This window comes from Schistocerca americana, chromosome 6 (genome assembly GCF_021461395.2).
Source record: "Schistocerca americana isolate TAMUIC-IGC-003095 chromosome 6, iqSchAmer2.1, whole genome shotgun sequence".
Taxonomy (NCBI): Eukaryota; Metazoa; Arthropoda; class Insecta; order Orthoptera; family Acrididae; genus Schistocerca; species Schistocerca americana.
The window spans coordinates 83,314,435-83,329,785 of NC_060124.1; the positions used below are offsets into that span (position 1 = coordinate 83,314,435).

The 15,351-nt window shown below is 46.3% G+C and overlaps 1 protein-coding gene across 1 annotated transcript in view; it reads right to left on the minus strand.

The window, feature by feature from the left end:
* LOC124619322 (protein expanded) overlaps window positions 1-10,417 on the minus strand; it is a 490,762-nt gene extending 480,345 nt beyond the window's left edge. The window contains exon 1 of the mRNA XM_047145631.1: window positions 9,920-10,417. The gene's annotated coding sequence lies outside the window, so the exon portion shown is untranslated. The remainder of the gene's footprint in view (window positions 1-9,919) is intronic.
* Window positions 10,418-15,351: the final 4,934 nt, after the last annotated feature.

Consider the following 15,351-nt stretch of genomic DNA (forward strand, 5'->3'; position numbering starts at 1 on the left):
GTCGAAAAGCACTGACGACTGTCTTCTATAACGAGGGAATTGGTAGCGGCAGCCCATCACATGGGGTTTTCACTGTTGGCTCTATCCAGGAAATAAATACCAGGACCGGCGGCTGGTTCGATAGTGATTTAAACGTAAGTTTTCTGTGCATCGATTCTGAGAAAATACACTAGGGTACGGGTACAGGCAGTGGGGAAAACTTGCCTGCTCTTACGCTGCGTGGGTGCGCAGCCGGCGCGCGGTGAAAGGTTAAGCCGAGCGAGTGCAGGCCAGCTCCCGGCATTCCTCAGAGCCGCAGCGGGCGCCTTTCGTATTTGCTTACGTAACTGTGCTGGCTGGTCCAGCGCAGACATCGCGTCTCAGCGTCGTCCGCTTCATTGCTCACCCCTTCATTACTCACGCTGCGTGTGTCACATACCGGCATGCCACGGCCCGCCAAGTGCTTCTTCTCTACCGGTATTTTCCCTGTACGTAATAGACGCGGACGTGCGACGAAGACTGCCTCACCTTCAAGAGAACACTGTCTCAAGTTTTAAGCGCGAGACTTGCGTGGAAGAGAAGGTAGACTGCATTTTTCAAGTATCCTACCAAAGATCGTTCCGTTTCATATCCCAACAAACTGTTATATCCGGTTTACTGATTCCAATTTTGACTCACTACTACTGTAGGCATAAAATAGCACGTTTCTGCGTTTTCTGAAATGCAGAATTTTACATTACTGAACATTTGTGTGTAGTGTGAGGGGGGCTATGCGAGAGGAGTTCAATGAATTCGAAAGTAAAGTTCTATGTACTGACTTGGCAGAAAATCCTAAGAAATTTTGGTCTTATGTTCAAATGGCTCTGAGCACCATGGGACTCAACATCTTAGGTCATAAGTCCCCTAGAACTTAGAACTACTTAAACCTAACTAACCTAAGGACATCACACACACCCATGCCCGAGGCAGGATTCGAACCTGCGACCGTAGCAGTCCCGCGGTTCCGGACTGCAGCGCCAGAACCGCACGGCCACCGCGGCCGGCTGGTCTTATGTCAAAACGGTAGGTGGATCAAAACAAAATGTCCAGACACTCTGTGACCAAAATGGTACAGAAACAGAGGATGACAGACTAAAGGCCGAAATACTAAATGTCTTTTTCCAAAGCTGTTTCACAGAGGAAGACTACACTGTAGCTCCTTCTCTAGATTGTCGTACAGATGACAAAATGGTGGATATCGAAACAGATGACAGAGGGATAGAGAAACAATTAAAATCGCTCAAAAGAGGAAAGGCCGCTCGACCTGATGGGATACCAGTTCGATTTTACACAGAGTACGCGAAGGAACTTGCCCCCCTTCTTGCAGCGGTGTACCGTAGGTCTCTAGAAGAGCGTAGTGTTCCAAAGGATTGGAAAAGGGCACAGGTCATCCCCGTTTTCAAGAAGGGACGTCGAACAGATGAGCAGAACTATAGACCTATATCTCTAACGTCGATCAGTTGTAGAATTTTGGAACACGTATTATGTTGGATTATAATTACTTTTCTGGAGACTAGAAATCTACTCTGTAGGAATCAGCATGGGTTTCGAAAAAGACGGTCGTGTGAAACCCAGCTCGCGCTATTCGTGCAGAGACTCAGAGGGCTATAGACAAGGGTTCACAGGTAGATGCCGTGTTTCTTGACTTCCGCAAGGCGTTCGATACAGTTCCCCACAGTCGTTTAATGAACAAAGTAAGAGCAAATGGACTATCAGACCAATTGTGTGATTGGATCGAAGAGTTCCTAGATAACAGAACGCAGCATGTCATTCTCAATGGAGAGAAGTCTTCCGAAGTAAGAGTGATCTCAGGTGTGCAGCAGGGGAGTGTCGTGGGACCGTTGCTATTCACAATATACATAAATGACCTTGTGGATGACATCGGAAGTTCACTGAGGCTTTTTGCGGATGATGCTGTGGTACATCGAGAGGTTGTAAAAATGGAAAATTGTACTGAAATGCAGGAGGATCTGCAGCGAATTGACGCATGGTGCAGGGAATGGCAATTAAATCTCAATGTAGACAAGTGTAATGTGCTGCGAATACATCGAAAAATAGATCTCTTATCATTTAGCTACAAAATAGCAGGTCAGCAACTGGAAGCAGTTAATTCCGTGAATTATCTGGGAGTAGGCATTAGGAGTGATTTAAAATGGAATGATCATATAAAGTTGATCGTCGGTAAAGCAGATGCCAGACTGAGATTCATTGGAAGAATCCTAAGGAAATGCAATCCGAAAACAAAGGAAGTAGGTTACAGTACACTTGTTCGCCCACTGCTTGAATACTGCTCACCGGTGTGGGATCCGTACCAGATAGGGTAGATAGAAGAGATAGAGAAGATCCAACGGAGAGCAGTGCGCTTCGTTACAGGATCATTTAGTAATCGCGAAAGCGTTACGGAGACGATAGATAAACTCCAGTGGAAGACTCTGCAAGAGAGACGCTCAGTAGCTCGGTACGGGCTTTTGTTGAAGTTTCGAGAACATACCTTCACCGAGGAGTCAAGCAGTATATTGCTCCCTCCTACGTATGTCTCGAGAAGAGACCATGAGGATAAAATCAGAGAGATTAGAGCCCGCACAGAAGCATATCGATAATCCTTCTTTCCACGAACAATACGAGACTGGAATAGAAGGGAGAACCGATAGAGGTACTCAGGGTACCCTCCGCCACACACCGTCAGGTGGCTTGCGGAGTATGGATGTAGATGTAGATTTAAAGCAAACTGCCAAACTTTGCACCACACTGGAAACTTCTCAAGATCTCACTCGATATAATCTTTATAAATTATATATACTGTATTAAACTATATTAAACTTTCAGACACAATTAAATTATCGCTCATTGCATCATCTGAGAAAAGTCTGATATTACTAGTAATATAGTCTGCCAGGTCATTAAAAACATGGCAAGGCTCCTAACACACTTCCACATCCGTTGATGGCTCTCGAACAGATTATATGATTGCACCAGTGAAGTAAGAAAACGACGTATTGGGAAAAAGAAATATAGGTACAATTACAGGAACACAGTTGTGATTAAGGCACTGCAAGAGTGATACCCTTATGATTACAGAACGTATTTAAGAATGGACGGTGAAAAATGCACTCTAAAGCCGTCGGCACACGGACCCTGTTGTCGAACGTTAACATTGAGCGTGCCAAGTTCAACGTGCTGCTGAACGCTCAGGAACGGTGCGACTTGTGCATACGGAACGTTGGCCCCAACGTGGTATACGCGATCGCAACGCACTCCAGCGGCAGTTGAGGGATGTTTCTAGTTCGTAAATCACACGGTGTACTCAACGGGCGCGCGTAAAATTCCCACGTTAGCTCTATTAAAACGCACATTTCCTCCATCGTCCACGAAAAGGAAAGTACCATGTCCAATCAATAAAGACACAGGCTTATAAAAGTTCCATTACAAACAGTGCGGTACAAATTTGGAATACTTCTCCGCATAAGATAAACATTATTTCATCATTCCAACATTTTAGTAAAACCCCACAGTCAGTCTTACTTGATCACTGTTCCTACCCTGTAGCAGAATCTTTGCAACACGTGAATTACGAAGCGTAAAAGAAAAAGGAGCAAAATATTACAGCGCCATCTACCACAAAGAGAAAAATGTGGTCCAACTAAAACATTCATATTTCTTTACATACTACACGAATATGTAATAAAAAATGGGGGTTCCTATTTTTTAAAAAAAACGCAGTTGATACCAGTTTGACCTATGGCAGCGCCATCTAGCGGTCCATCCATGGCGCCATCTGGTTTCCCCCTTCAAGCTAGACAAGTTTCGTTCTTTGTAGTTTTTTCGTTTGACGCTTAATTTGTGTGAGATATTTGGCCCAGTGACGATCATTGGACCACCATGTGTGTGCAGACTGAAGCGACGCATGAACATTTGTACCAAGGCAGCGATTTGATTCTGGGACTCCTGCTAATTAGGCAGATGCGCAAACCACTACCTCACCCTGGCACAGTGAGTTTGCACAACTGCATGGACTACACTAGCATGCCACCTGCCCTTGCCACAGTTCGCGCGGCTCGGCTCCCCCCCCCCCCCCCCCCCCCCGTCGAAGTTTGTATGTGTGTTGCCCTTAGCGTAAATTTGTTTAAGTTAGATTAAGTAGTTTGTAAGTCTATTTAGTCCCATAAGGACTTACCGACATCACCACCATGCCACCTGCCTCAATCCAAATTCCCATTCACGCCTCACCTCCAACTGTGTTGGAATAGTAACTCAGTATCGAACAGAATGGGGGATCCTGCCTGAAATCCAGGCATAGGTGCTTTAATCAAAAGAAACTGTGTGGTTCCTGAGACCTAAGTCTCAAACATCAGTGATGTATATATGCAGACTGAAGTGACGAATGGGAATATCAATTGGGCTAAGGCGTGAATGGGAATCTGGATTGAGGAGGGAAGTGTGCTAGGGTAGTCCATGCAATTGTGCGAAGTCACCGTGCAGCGTGGCATAGTGATTAGCATATCTGCTTTGTGAGCAGGAGACCTGAGTTCGAATCCTGCCTAAGTACAAATTTTCATTCCTTGCTTCAGCCTGCACGTATACATTAGTAGATAAAGTTTTGATAAGGAACACAAGTCTGGAAATGTACCATTTGGATGTAAAATTGGTTTGACGATCGGACCACTTTCAAATCTCCCATTTCATGGTAAGGACGTAGTGGAGTACTGCGCTCTATCTGCAGGATATGGGTATTTAACGGGCTGCGGCAGCAGGCGACCGCCTGCAGCGGCTCTACTGGGTTCAAATGGCTCTGAGCACTACGGGACTTAACATCTATGGTCATCACTCCCCTAGAACTTAGAACTACTTAAACCTAACTAACCTAAGGACATCACACAACACCCAGTCATCACGAGGCAGGGCTCTACTGGGCTCGTGACTCTAGTCGACTGGGAAATCGTGGTCTGGTTAGATAAGTCCCGATTTCAGTTGGTAAGAGCTGATGGCAGGATTCGTGTGTGACGCAGACTCCACGAAGATATGGACCCGAGTTGTCAACAAGGCACTGAGCAGGCTGGTGGGTCTCCATAATGGTGTGGACTGTGTTTACATGGTATGGACGGGGTCCTCTGGTCCAACTGAACCGATCTTTGACTGGAAATAATTATGTTCAGATACTTAGAGACCATTTGCAGCTCCTCTGATAGGGCACAGCCGACTTCCTTCCACATCCTTCCCTAATCCGATGAGACCGATGAGCTCGCTGTTTGGTCTCCTCCCCTAAATCAACTCATCCCAGCCATTTGCAGCCATTCATGGGCTTCACGACGGAATTTTTATGGATGACATTGCGCCATGTCACCGGGTGACAATTGTTCGCGATTGGTTTGAAGAAAGTACTGGATAGTTGAAGGAACGATCTGGCCACCCAGATTGCCCGACATGAATCCCAACGAATATTTGTGGGACATAAGCGAGATGTCAGATCGCGCACAAAATCCTGCAACGGCAACACTTTCGCGATTAAGAGCGGCTATAGAGGCCGCGTTACTCAATGGTTCTGCAGAGGGCTTCCGACGATTTTTTGAGTCCATGCCAGGTTGTGTTACAGCACTACGCCGGGAAAAAGGAAGCCCGACACGATGTTAGGAGGTATACCATAACTTTTGTCACCTCAGTGTGTTTTACAACCTATCCCATTGTCATCCTCCAAATACGAGAAATCATCAACTGATCCTATGAGTTCATTTTTTCAAAAATGGTTCAAATGGCTCTAAGCACTATGGGACTTAACATCTGAGATCATCAGTCCCCTAGACTTAGAACTGCTTAAACCTAACTAACCTAAGGACATCACACACATCCATGCCCGAGGCAGGACTAGAACCTGCGACCGTAGCAGCAGCGCGGTTCCGGACTGAAGCGCCTAGAACCGCTCGGTCACATCGGCCGGCCTTCATTTTTTACTTGAACCGTTTTCTTTTCAGTGTGTAACCTAAACATTATTTTAGTCGCACTGTAATTACCGTTCCGACCTATTTTCGAACCGAGGCAAACAGTATAACTTCCAGCAAAAAGAATGTGCTGCAGTTATAAACCATTCTCTTTTACCGGTAGGAGAGCGAGAACTTCATGTATGGCTGCAAAATAAAATAAATAAAAAAAAACAGGTTTGATGCCGTAGAACCTCGTTGACTGCTTCCCCTATCAGTTCTGAGTTTCCAAATACCCCGCTGATGTACACAGTTAATGCCGTTGAGGAAAAGACAGAGCAAAGGCGTAAGCTGCATGAACTTTGCCGAACGGACGGCAATTTCTAGATGATAATGGAAAGAGATCGGAACGGTGGAATGGCGGAGGCACTGCGTTCGGTTTGGGGATGAGCGCCGCGCGGGATTAGCCGAGCGGTCTTGGGCGCTGCAGTCATGGACTGTGCGGCTGGTCCCGGCGGAGGTTCGAGTCCTCCTCCGGGCATGGGTCTGTGTGTTTGTCCTTAGGATAATTTAGGTTAAGTAGTGTGTAAGCTTAGGGACTGATGACCTTAGCAGTTAAGTCCCGTAAGATTTCACACACATTTGAACATTTTTTTGGGGATGAGCGTCTATCTCCCTCCGACCGTCCTGATGCACATATGTTTCCTCTTGTTTCCATAGACGAAACGAGTCCCAGGATGTTCCGTAAACAAGATCCGTTTCCCTATACTTAGAGCGTCCAACTCGGGGAACATTCAATTTTCAATGATTGAGAAATGAATTGCACATTAGAAACGTTCCTTTATAGATAAAAATTGCATTGTTAAATATGGGAATAGTTAAAAAAAGTGCGTGTGTATCCATAATATCTACAGTCATCTGAGCTCTCAGTGGGACTGATTGCCACGTGCAAGACCTGGATTCGAGATTTGGCACTCCAAAGAATTTCTCCTTTCTTGGGGGGCTGGATTGGAAGGCACGCAACATCATGGCACTGCTGAGGTAAACATGTAGGAAAAACTGTTGTTGCGGTTCGAAATCTGAAAAAATGTTCGCGACAGCGGTGTGTTCAAATGGTTCAAATGCTGTGGCCATCAGTCCCCTAGAACTTAGAACTACTTAAACCTAACTAACCGAAGGACATCACACACACCCATGCCCGAGGCAGGACTCGAACCTGCGACCGCAGCAGCAGCGCGGCTCCGGACTGGAGCGCCTAGAACCGCACGGCCACCACGGCCGGCAGCGGTGTGTTAATGAGACTGCCCTCCATAGACACGTCCAAGTCACGCGGTTGGAAGAGAATGTCACAGCAGTCGGTTAGCTGGATGAAGTACCCATGATCTGATTTCGGAGTTGCTTTATTATACATGTCGGCTGTGACAAGATGTAGTTAAGAGGAAGGAATTACGTCTTTTAAGTAGCTGACCTAATCGCGGTATTTCCTTGGTTATTTTCTTCCTGTAGCGCTCGACGCGTTTTAAATTAGTCACAAACAGTGAGGTAAAACCAGAAGTATGTGTATCGTACTCTTTGTTATCAAATAAAATTGACATCAGGGAGCATTTAATAGTGGCATAAGTTTTTTAACGTGTCATTGTACCAGCAGTCCGAATTTTATATGTACTGAACATGATTGGGAAACACGAGACAACGAAAGATACGGCTTTGGAGTAACAAGAAAAAAAAAATCGCCCTGCTGAAGAGTATAGAAATGTAGGAACACAGATCAGAAATAAGTAGTCCTGTACCTTAGATCTAATACCGACATTACACCATGAACACAAGGCATGTTCAGACTTACTTGTTCGTACTTTTTTTTTGTCAGCAGTCTCGGTGGAATAACTGGCGAACTTTATTTTTTCACCATGTGGGAAACTCTCCAAACATCCACCAGCAACTATAAAACTGACATACGAACGCGTCTGCAACTGCACATCTGCTCATGTAAAACGAATGAACTACGCAAGAACAACAAACAATGAGAGCTTGGCGTCAAAGGAAAACAAAGCAAAAAGAAAGTTATCGTCTGCATGACGCTCAGGTTCCGAAACTCCGAGTGATTGACTCGGAGGATGGCGTTCTTGCACACTCTACGTCACGAAAAATAGCGTGTTGTCAATTGTTGTCATACCGTATACACGAAGAACAGAATCATGCATAAGTTGACAGTCATTTGACGTCAGAAATAAATCTTTTAGGAATATCCAATATCTTCACGATAAAAATAAGATAACCTCAGAAGTTTCTTTCATTTCCGTTTGCAAAATAAAGTTTGATTTCTCTGTATCCGCTTTGAATTCTGTCTTGTTTCTATTTTATTTTGTTTTTTTTTTTAATTATCCAGACCTCTTTCACAACTATGTACCATATTCTGTGTGATTTTTATTGCCCTAGCGGCATCTCTTGGTGTGTTGTGTGTGTTATCGTTTGTACACACTGACATTCTTTTTTTTTTTTTTTTAGGCCTTCATCCATTTCAGTGTACCTCAGTTTCGAAAATTGACACAGAAATGGACGGCACTGAACGAGCTTTTCCTACTCCTACGTAAGTTTCTTAATGTATTTTAATGAAACCAGGGGAACGCTGAAGTGAAAGATGTAAAAATAAAATAAATAAAGCAAGAAGACGTCACACATACAATACGCTTACACTAAGAAACGCGGTTAAGACAGGGAAATATGACAAAAGACGTCACACATGTAATAGACGTCACACGTACAATATACATACACTAAGAAGCGCGGTTAAGGCAGGGAATTACGACATGCTGTTACCCATTACGTGTACCATAAATGGCGAGCTGTAAATTTAAGATGTATATGATAGCAATATAGCAGTAACGTGGAATCCTCACACAGTGGGGCGTAGGTACCTAAATACGACTGAGTAAACGCAAAGAGAAAAACGTTTCGTGTTTTGCAGAAAAACCTTTTTCTGTATTTCGGTAATGACTGGGCGGATGACGCGATTCAGGTACTATTAAAGCAGTAGTGCCCTGTTACGAAGGCTGTGTGAAGGAAAACTACGGTAAACTAATTTTGAAGAGGTAACTGAATGTTAAACAACGCATCTTACGGTCAGAAAGAAGTCAAATACGAAAAATAAATAAAAAATAAAATAAAAAGCTGCTGAGTTTTGCTAAATTCCCACATGACATTATCGCAGTGTATCCGTCACACTGCCATAAACTCATATTGCAATACATTTTTTTATAAACTTATTGGATACTTTGAAATTCGCAGAGCAAGGCGGTTCTGTAAGGAGTAAAGAGAGCTGAATAGCAGGCAGCATACATGTGACGCAGGCATAGGTGCTACGTCGGCCTCCTGCGGGCCAAACAACATTCCTGCGCTCCTGCGAGACTATCTCAGTTTCACGCTTGACATTTCAAACGTTTCTATCTGGAACGACGGGAGGGAGAGAAAAAGAACTAGAGAGAGAGAGAGAGAGAGAGAGAGAGAGAAACGGGGGGAGGGAAGGAGGGAGAGAGAGAGAAAGTTTGCGGCACAGAAGGGCAGCACCTAATACGCGGGGTCATTGCCCCCCACCACGACACAAAGCTGCATGGACGACTGCGTACGCATTCCGTATTAGCCGCGGCATCCGAGGCGCGAACAGACAGAAAGATCCCGCTTGGTGCCGCGGCCGCTCCGACGGGAATCGGCACAAGCGAGATGACCGGAAAACGCGGCCAGGGTCCGCTTCGCCTCACTCCTGTGACACGGTTCGGTCAAGCCGACTGCGCCCGAGTTCATACGCCGGTCGTGACCACGAGGTTTTCTAACGAAAATATCGATGGTCACGTTAATCCGGATGACTAGCGAGTCGTTCGTAGAGCAAATGAATTAGTATACAAAGCCTGTGAGCCGATAAATGTCTGGATTAGGGTGAGGGCTGACGCTCTTGCGACAAAGAACGAGAAAAAAATGGTGTACATTTCACTTACCTTTCAGCAGTGTTCGTACGCTTGGAAAATATTCTTCAGTGCTGATGGTCCTCGAATGACGGTCGGCGTACGGAAATATCCTCACAGTTTGTCATTCCACCTCGTCGGTCACAATTGCCAGTAATCACTGCGGTCAAAACACTACACGAAGTCAAATAGGTACAGTGTGGAGAAAGAACTGTGGAGGCAGCTTTGCGCTGTCACTTCTCGAGCAATGATAAAAAAAATTGTATTTTAGTCGATGCGGAAATATGTGACGCGCACTGATTTTCGACGCGGTAGCACCACCTCGGCAGAGAGAACGCGGCACACGAGAAACGCGGCAGCAGCGCCGGCTCGCGGTTGTTTGTTGTTGTTGTTATTGTTGTCGCAGGAGGATCGCCGCGTGTCGACGCCGGCGCACAGACAGCGGGCGCGCGCGCCACTGGAGACTCACGCACAGTAGCCGCGGCACGCAGAGACCGGCCGACCGGCGAACCAGCCAACCAGGCAGCAGCACAGCCCCGCTGGACTGACGCGGCGGCCGGCGCGCGCGGGCCCACACCGCCGCCTCACGCACACACACACACACACACACACGTACGTACACACACACGGCAGCGGAGGAATGCGGCGGGACAGAGACGTAGAGAGGCGCAGAAAGAGAGCGGACGAAGGAGGAGGAGTAGGAGGAACGGAGGAAGGAGGGTGGGAGGAGCGCACGCGGGCGCTGGCGCCGCCGCTGCGCCCTGGCGGCCGCCGCGCCAACCAGCCGGCAGGTAGGCGGCTGCGGACTCGCTCGCTAGGTAGGTAGGTAGGGCTCCGGAATGCGCCCTGCCCGCCCCTCCTTACGGCTCGAGGCTACATTCCAGCCGCCGCCGCGCCGCCACCGCCGACCGGACCGAGGCTAGCCTCGCGCGCCGGGTGCCAACTTTACAGGCAAAAATTCTACTCCTTCTATAGAATGAAGGATTATACCCCTCCTATAGCAGGCGAGCGACCTCGAATCCCCTCCTGCGAGCCGAGCCGAGCCGAGCCGCCGGTATCACATTCCTGGCGTGCCGCGGCCGCGCACCCCGCCAATGGCCGAGCCGGAGCGGAGCTGCGCGCGCGCCTCCCAGCGGCAGGAACGCCAACCACCGCCAGGCGTAGAAGACACGGCCGCACTGCGGGTCCGCCGCAGAATCGCAGTGGATGCTCTGCTAGGTGTTTTGCGAGCGGGACCTGCAACTCCTCCGCACTCCAACATACTTACACAACTTATTGCACTCTAAAGGATTTTTGACAAGAGTCTTTTAAGGAGGGTATGACGTCAAACGGGCCGACGTGGAGCACCACAGGACGTTTTCATTTCCACTGTCTATACGTTTACAAATAAATTCATAAAACTTTGTCAGCATGACCAGGAAGGATTCAGAATTCACACTCATAGCAGTGGTAGTTCGAAAACATAACGAAGTAATTTTTTTTACGTGTGAAATTTCATCATTTTTTCTTTTACTTACTAATGGCAGCATTTGTTCCTATAGGTACAGTTTTCTTCATAAGTAAAAGAGATGGTTCGATGAATTTTGCACAGCATACAAATCATACTTACAGGTGTATGAAACTCTAGAATTTTCCAAATCTAATAAAAACTGTGGTAAAAATTGAGGTAATTAACTACAAAATTAATGTTTTTTCACAACGGATCATTCGTTTTTTCATAAATTAAATAAATTCTAGAGTTTCATACACCTGTAAGTATGGTATGTGTGCTGTACAAAATTCATCGAAGAATCTCTCTAACTTATGAAGAAAAGTGTACCTATAGCAACAAATGCAGCCATTAGTAACTAAAAAAATAATGAAATTTCACACGTAAGAAAAATTTATTTTGTTACGTTTTCGAACTTCCACTGCAATGAATGTGAATCCTGAATCCTTCCTGGTGATGCTGACAGAGTTTTATGAATTTATTTGTAAAAGTATAGACATTGGAAATTAAAATGTCCTGTGATGCCTCTCCTGCTACAAGTCGGCCCGTTTGACGTCCTACCCCCCATAACAAAGCCATTTGGTCCAATCTTTGACAATCTACTTCTGTTAAAGACATCTTTGATAAAGGGGCGTGGGCCAAAGCCAATAGCTTTGATCAACGTTCGCCATTGTACACGTGTTGTATTGTTTGCATGAGGGCCTTTAACCCATAAAATGACGTGGAAGTACATTTGGAGCATGGCTATCGCCACAGTGGTCATTGCAAAGTGTGAAGAATGCGCAGTTGTTCACAACATTAAGCAAGCGGACTACAACAACCATAATAAGCAAAATGTTACAAAGAAACAACTGAAGTAATCAGCTGCACTGTCCGCCCCTGGTAGCTGAGTGGTGCCGGCACGGTAACACTCAGCGTGTTCGGTCAGAGGGTTAGCTGCCCTCTGTAAAAAAAAAAAAAAAAAAAAAAAAAAAAAAAAAAAAAAAAAAAAAAAAAAAAAAAACTGAGTTAATGGATCAACCAAGAACTGAATCGGGTGTCTTCCGACGTCCGCCCCGAGCAGATACAACGAACGAAAACGAGCAAAATGAGATTACCGAAAAAAAAGTGGTCAGTGCAACAGACTGTCAATCCTAAGGGCCCGGGTTCGATTGCCGGCTGGGTCGGAGCTTTTCTCCGCTCAGGGTCTGGGTGTTGTGTTGTCCTCATCATCATCACTTCGTCTTCATCGACGCGCAAGTCGCCGAAGTGGCGTCCAATCGAAAGACTTGCACCGCGCGAGCGGTCTACCCGACGGTAGGCCCACGTCACACGAAATTATTATTATTATTAGCTGCATTCGAAACGTATGCACTGTGGGCGATCTAACGAAGATACGAAGTGGACTAAGCAGTCTACGAAGATGTAGAAAGCCAAATGTTGACAACCTTCATAAATTCAAAACCGTGCATAACCACCTTTTGTAGAGCGGACCGCTGCGAAGAGAGTCAGTGAGGTTTTGGAAGGTACCGAGAGGGATGTCGAGCCCTGCTGGCTCCAATGCCCTGACCAGCTGCGCTGGGTTTCTCAGTCGAGGATCCACGGCGCAAACAGCCGATCGTAGTTGTCCCACAGATTTTCGATTCGGTTTGGAGGCCAGGGGAGCACGGTAAACTCATTCTGGAGCTCTTAGAACCACACACGTACACTGCGAGCTGTTCCATTGTCCTGCTGGTATATGCCATCGCGCCCAGGAAAAAACAAACTGTATGTAGAGGTGGACATGGTCCCCAAGGGCAGATGCATTTTTGGGTTGTTCCATTGTGCCTTCCAGAATCAGGAGCTCACTTAGAAAATGCCACTAAAACATTCCCGAGACCAAACGCTCCATCCTCCCACCTAGACCCTTCCGACGTTTGTTGCAGGATGTTTTGTTTCAGACGTTTCGCACCGTACACGCCAATGACCATTTCTCCGATGGAGCATAATATGTGATTCATCTGAAAAGGCTTCCTGTGTCCATTCACCCTGGACGTCTTGTTGCGGTTATTGGATGCAAAATGGTTCAAATGGCTCTGAGCACTATGGCACTTAACTTCTGAAGTCATCAGTCCCCTAGAACTGAGAACTACTTAAACCTAACTAACCTAAGGACATCACACACATCCATACCCGAGGCAGGATTCGAACCTGCGACCGTAGCGGTCGCGCGTTTCCAGACTGAAGCGCCTAGAACCGCTATGCCACTCCGGCCGGCAGCTGTGCTAGGTTTCGCAGTTGAAGATCCATGGCGCAAACAGCCGATCGAGGTTGTCCCACAGATTTTCCATTGGATTTGGTGGCCGGGGGAGCACGGTAAACTCATCCTGGAGCTCTTCGAATCACACACGTACACTGCGAGCTGTTCCATTGCCCTGCTGGTACATGCCATCGCGCGCAGGAAAAAACAAACTGCATGTAGAGGTGGACATGGTCCCCAAGGGCAGATGCATACTTATGTTGAGCCATTGTTCGTTCCATAATCAGGATATCTCTCAGGGAATGTCACTAAAACATTCCCGAGATCAAGCGTTCCATCCTCCTATCTGGACCCTTCCGACGTTTGCTGAAGGATGTTTTGTTTCAGACGTTTCACACCGTACACGCCAATGACCATCTGTCCGATGGAGCATAATATGTGATTCATCTGAAAAGGCTTCCTGTGTCCATTCACCCTGGACGTCTTGTTGCGGTAATGGATGCAGATTCCAGCTTTGGCCGCCTATGAACAGCAGTCAGCAAGGGTGTACGAACCAGGCGCTGCTGCGGAGGTACATACACAGCAACGTTCCCTGAATGGTCATTTGCCTCATCGGGGAGGGGGGAGGTCAACTGCTCAACAGTTGCACGTCTGTTCGCCCGTACACATCTCCTCAGCCGTCGTTCACACCTGTCATCCATGGCTGGTGGTGCACCACAGATGCCTCGGCGTCGATTTTGGATGGCACAACTTTGCCACGAACGGTGTACTTTAACCACGGCGGCACGTGAACAGTTTACGAACTTAGCCGTTTCGGAGATATTTCCTCGTTTGGATAAAAAGCCCTTTTAGACGTAAGATAAATCACTCCGTTTCCTCATTACGACGACTGCACTACTTTCGCCTTCCCCTGACACTCTTTATACTAGTATACTCTCCACTGTAAGTGCAGCCACCTCTCATTTGTGAGTGGTTCTTGCACGTAAAAAAATGGCTCCAAGCACTATGGGACTCAACATCTGAGGTCATCAGTCCCCTAGACTTAGAACTACTTAAACTCAACCAACCTAAGGACGTCACACACATCCATGCCCGAGGCAGGATTCGAACCTGCGACAGTAGCAGCGGCGCGGTTCCGGACTAAAGCGCCTAGAACCGCTCGGCCACAGCGGCCGGCTGTTGCACGTAAAGTCGAACATACTCGGCGGTCACATTAATGGAACTGGGCAGTGCATATTGCAAGCTGAAAGAGCTTTCGCTTGTTGGTAACAATGTTAACCTAACCATGAGATAACCTTTAGCAAAAATGGCATTCATAATTTACATAATGAAACACTGCCCAGCTGAATATATATTCATGCTTAGCACGAAGCGTTTCGTGAATTTATTCTTATTATCAAACGCAAATATTTAAATAGGTATTTTATGTGATGTTTCCGAAAATCGGACAAAAGAAATCATTATCAAATGCAAATATTTAAATAGGATATTTATGTGATGTTTCCGAAAATCGGACAAAAGTAATCCGATTGCGGTACACCACAAAAAGACAACTGGAGAGAAAGAGGAGCAGAACAACACACATACAAACATCGCAAAAAAATCTATATAAATATTTGCTCGTGATAATGAGAACCAGCTCTCGAAACACGTCGTATTAAGCATAAGAAAACGTAACTAGTATAGTGATTCATTATTTAAATCGTGAATGACACAGTCGCAGACTTTTCAAAAACGTCGATTATGTTGGATGAAACT